We start from the raw sequence: 5,958 nt of genomic DNA on the forward strand, positions 1-5,958 counted from the left end.
ATCTACACATACATATATTATGTACATTGTATGTGTGCTCGTACTATCTCAGCATAGATTTATGCAATAAATTGGTATCAGTAGACCTGTGTTTCTGATTAGGAGAACGCCCTAGCCTGTAGGGTGCAAACCTCCTACTTCACACCTCCCGTCCTTCCCCTTACCTCCATCGTCCATCCCCCAGCCTCCTTCTACCGCCCCTCAGCTATCTTCCCTGCCGTCTTTCCTCGGTCTCCCACCCCTCTCTCCCTCAGCAACCTATTTTACGCAGTTTTCTTTAGTCCGTACTGCACGCCTGAAACTGTGCTCGCGCAAGCGCAATATCTCCAAAGAAGAAGAATATTTTGCGAGATTTATGCATTTAAAATGGAGAGTAGATATTCTAGCATAGATTTCTTTAATAGCATTCCATCAGTAGACCTCTTTTATGAAATAGGAAAAAGACATGGGATGCAAGGTGCTCGCTGCATATAACAGTCAGTACACAATCTGGCTACGTTAGTGTGTTAGCGTATGCGTAATATCTCACCAAAGGAGTTATATTTTGTGATGAATATCCATTTAATATGGTTATGGTGTATCTCAGCATAGATTTATGCAATAAATCGTCGTCATCGTTGCCGTCCTCGTCGGCAGTAGCTGTTATAGTGAATGCAATTTAGCGATGTGTCAGGACACACACGTCATCTGTATGTCATGCAAGCTGCAACAGTCTATATAACGACAGCAAATCTATAACGACTGAACATACTCAAAACACACACATATTCACACTCCACCTTCATTTATTACAGTAAATTATATTAGTATTGCACAGGAAAACGTGAAAAACGACATTATATTACTTCCACTAATACATTCTCACATTATTTTTAATAATAACATTTTTTATTCAACATAGATCGAGGTCTCAGAAAGCATATTTACATGTTTATTTGCGTTTATAATAATTATGTATATACCGCACCTGTAAACAGATCAAACAAGGCGCTAATACACATCAGTTTCTAACATTGATAATACCTATTAAATAGCATATGTGGTTGCTATGGCGCCTGCAGCATATACAATTGCTATGGCGCCTGCAGCATATATAGTTGCTATGGCGACGTCTGCAGTATATATAGTTGCTATGGCGACTACAGTATATATAGTTGCTACGGCGACTGCAGCATATAAAGTTTCTATAGCGACTGCAGCGTATACTGTTGCTATGGCGACAGCAGCGTTATTGGTATAGGCCTCGCTATTCTTGGATATCTACATCTACATAGAAGCGCACCTCATTTACTTCAAGCAGCAGCATATAAATATATGATCAGGAGTGAATTAAAACATTGTTTTTATTTACTCCTCATGTGACCACGCGCGTATTAGTGTCTCGTAATCATATTCTCAAACACATTGTATAACGGCTGAGTGTTTCAAAGGACATGCATACAGTATTACTGTTTAATAATATCGCGAGTAGAATATAATCATGACAACGCACGTTACCGGCGGCTATTGCATTATTAACGTCCTGGTAAAATATCCTGGTGAGACGTCTGTGATTGTCTCATCATTGTATTCATTCATTTATTCACTCATTTATTCATTCATTCCTTTCGCCGACGAATCGCTGACCTCGTAGGTGGCACATGGCGTCACATATGACGTCACATATAGACGGACGCGTGAATAACAGTCAGGATGTAACATACGTAGTAGAAACGAGGCGAAGGACCCGCGAAGGGAGACTAACAACAAGGGTTGGTGGGGGTTCGGTACATGCTGAATTCGGGGAGGTGAGGGTTGGCTACATGGTGGTGGGGGAGGAAGGGGAGGGAGGGCTGAGCTAGGGAATGGTGACGTTATAAATAACACATCCAAGCTGAATTATCGGGACCTACATTTGATAAATAATTTAGTAATAGCACCATATAAACGTACTAACGCATAAATAACCGGTGCTCTTTCACGCTCTCTCGCTCTCTCGCTCGCTCGCGCGCTCTCTCTCGCTCTCTCTCTCGCGCGCGCTTTCTCTCTCTCTCTCTTTCTTTCTCTCTCTCTCAACTCTCTATCTCTTCTCTCTCTCGTATCTCTCTCTCTCTCTCTCGTTTTCGTTCTCTCTTTCTCTCTCTCTGCTCTCTCTCCTCTCTCTCTCTCTCGCTTGCTTCACTTCTCCGCTCTCTCTCTCTCTCTTTGCTTCTTGACCTTTTCTCTCCATCTCTCCTCTCCTCTTTCTGTCTTATCTCTCTCGCTCTTCTCTCTCTCTCTCTCCTCTCTCTCTCTCTCTCTTACTCTCTCTCTCTCTCTCTCTCTCGCTCTCTCTCGCTCTTTCTGCTTCATATCTCTCTATCTCTCTCTCTCCTCTCCTCTTCTCGCTCTCTCGCCTCTTTCTGAATCTATCTCTCTCTCTCTCTCTCTCTCTACTCCTCTCTCTCTCTCTCTCTCTCTTCTCTCTCTATCTCTCTCTCTCTCGCTCTCTCCTCTCTTTGCTCTTGCTTTTCTCTCCACCTCTCTCTCTCTCGCCCTCTGTCTATCTCTGCTCTATCTCTCACTCTCTCATCTCTCTCTTCTCTTTCTTCCCCCTTTTCGCTCCATCATCTCCCTCTATGGGTAGGGCCCCAATAACTAAGTACAAAACAACATTTCCTTCTATTGACTGCCTCTATTCTCTTCGTTCATCCATCCCCCTCGTCGTCCCTTTTCTCCCTGCCGTCACAAGACAATCCCCTTCACCGTTACCCTTCATCCTTATCTTACCTCCCTCATCTACTCTGACATTTTCCTATCCTCCCTCTACCTCACCCTCATCTACTGACCTTTCCTATATCTCACCTTTAGCCTAAAAACCTTTTTTTCCTCTACCCATAACCTTCCTGCTACCCTGACTTTCCTCTACCCTGACCCTCTACCACTTACCCTCTACCTCACCCTTTATCCCTGACTATTCTTCTACCCTGACAACTCTACCCTGACCTTTTTACCCTGACACTTACCTGACCTTTCTCTCCCTGACCCTTCCTCTACCCTCATCTCTCTCCCTCACCCAACCTCACCGTCTACCTCTCCTCTCTACCTCACCTTCATCTACCTGACCTTTTCCCTATCCCTCACCTTACCTCATCCTCTCTACCCTCACCTTCATCTACCTTGACCTTTTCATATCCTCACCTCTACCCTCATCCATCCTACTACCGTCACTTCATCTACATTGACCTTTTCCTTATCCCTCACCCTTTACCCGTCATCCTCTCCTACCCTCACCCTTCACTCTACCTTGACCTTTTTTCCGTTATCCTCACTCTACTCACCTCTACATCACCCTCTACGCTCATACTCTTTACCTCACCTCATCTACCCTGAACCTTCCCCTATCCTTCACCCTCTACCCTGATTCTTCTTACCCTGACTTCCTCTTCCATGACCTTTCTCTACCCTGACCTTCTCTACCACTGACCTTCCTCTACCCTGACCTTCCTCTAACTGCCTCCTCTCCCTCAATCTCCTCTGACCCGCCACTGGCTCTACCCTCACCACTGCTAACCCTCACTCTCCTCTACCTGCCACTGCTCGTACACTCCACTCGTCTACCCTGGCACGCGACGCCTGCTCCGTCGCTCACCTCGCCGCGCCTCAGTTCTGACGTAGAGGGTCATCGCTGTCTGAGCGCGGAGTTAGAGCCCGTATCGGATGAAAGCTATCCGATACGCAGGTAGACGGGCGCGCGGTTCGGCCGTACGCGTCGTTCGACCTTCAATCCGGCATGTAGCTTCGTCATGTGCGGTCGTCGAGTCCGTACGGCGTGGCACAACCGTCGGCGCGATAGCTGCACATGTGGGCGTAAGATGGAGGGCGGCCAGCGCGGCTGATGACAAATAAGCGAGCGGCGGAGTCGGGCGTCGGAGGCGCGACAGCTGACATGTTGGAACTACGCACACGTCCGGACTCAGCACGCGACCCATGAGCGGCGATTCTCGCCTAGTCTGTACAACGATCACCGCCCAGCTAGGTGGTTGGGTGGTCCGTGTCATAGTGCCGAGATACAGCCATAGGAGATATAGCGACTTCAATATAGAGGTTATTAATATATAGTACACGCTGTAGTAATCATATACTAGTATTTATACTTATATATATCTATATTACTATTAGTATATATAGTAATAATATATTAAGACGAGAGAGCGCGGGAGTGGCAATTATATATACCCCGCCCCTTCACCATCTCCCTTTCTCTTTTCTCTCTGTCTTCTCCCCTTCCGGCGATCCTGTGCTCCCAGTCTCTCTATCCCTCTCACTCTTCCCTCCCCATACATCCTCCTTTCTCCAACTTTCTCCCCCTCTCTCATCCTCTCCCAATTCACTCACCGTGGCTTCTCTCTCGGTGTAAGACCGCTGCCGCTACACGTAAAAACTACCACGATAAAAAAAGTCGTCCGCGGAAGGGTGAAATAGATTGCAATCCACCGATAACGCCTCTAGTCGCAACCGCCGCATGCCAGAGAAAACCCAATAGTGTTACTGCTAAGTAAAACGCCGATTGTAACCCAGTGCTATAGATTCAGCAGTAACCCGCAAACTGCGCGACCATTTTTTTGGCTTAGTCTATACATACACGGTGAAGGGTTCTAATAATATCAAGCGCTTATGACACATGGGCATTATTGTGCCTCCTTTCATAGAATAATATATTTACAACGGATGTAACAATAGAGACACACATTATCAGACGTACATGAGATATGCTCACGACATGTATATCTATGCGGTGATTTGATTACATCGTTAAGGACCGTATTAGACTGCATTGATGTTAGATGTCTCAGCGCCGTGACATTTGGGTCGGGGTTAAAGAACGCCGTAAAAGACACGACTCGTGCGAGATTTTTAGTATAGTAACCCGTAATATAATTATGGGACCACCCCATATCTATCTCAAGTTCGAATAGACACTTCTCTCACACCTCACACACAACACCACACACCACCACACACACACACCACACACACCACACACAAACCACTGCATCGTCACCTCTCTTCACCTCCTCTCCTCAGATCTTTATCTCATCTCTCTCTGCTCTCTCTCTCTCTCATCTCTACTCCTCTCTCTCTCACACTAACCTCTTCCCCTCTCTTACGTTTGAATAGACACCATTCTCTCTCATATTTCTATCGCTTTCCCCCATCGGCGTTTAGAGGCCCGCTTGGAGATCGGAGATGCGGAGTAATCAGTTATTGCTCAATCTAACTCGGTTATGCAGCGTTTTATCTTGTTTTCCTAAACAATAAAACGCTCCCCTATAACGCGGCTGCGCGCGAGCACGAGACGCGGATCGTCTGATAACTCATAGGCCGCGGATTTCTGCTGTTGCGCGCCAGAGTGGGTTGAAGTAGCCTACCACTAGACTGCTGACGAATGTCTGTCTGTCTGTCTGTCTGTCTTGTCTGTCTGTCTTCACTATTAATCTACGGCCTATCTATCTCTCTATCTATCTACTCTATCTATTTCATCTACTATCTAATATATATAAGCTATCTATCTTCTAGTGCATCTTCATTCTATTTCTATCTAATCTATCTAATCTATCTTATCTATCTCTTTCTATCTCATCTTATCATCTATCTACTCTATCTATCTATCCTATCTATCCTACTACATTCCTATCTTCTATCTATCTACTGTCGTGTAGTGACTAAACTATCTATCTATCTATCTATATTATCTTATCTAGTCTATCTCATCTCTACTCTATCTATCGTTATCTATAGTATCCATCTATCTATCTACTCTATCTATCTTATATAATCATACTATCTATCTCATCTAATATCTCTCTGATTTATATACTCTATTGGTATCTCGTAGTCACTAATATATAGATGTAGAGCAGAGAGAGAGATGGAAAAGAGGAGAGAGAGAAGCATGAAAATAAGAACAACACGTGTCAATATATATTCGCTCATCAC

The sequence above is a fragment of the Priapulus caudatus genome, unplaced genomic scaffold (genome assembly GCF_000485595.1).
Source record: "Priapulus caudatus unplaced genomic scaffold, Priapulus_caudatus-5.0.1 Scaffold2136, whole genome shotgun sequence".
NCBI classification, from domain to species: Eukaryota; Metazoa; Priapulida; class Priapulimorpha; order Priapulimorphida; family Priapulidae; genus Priapulus; species Priapulus caudatus.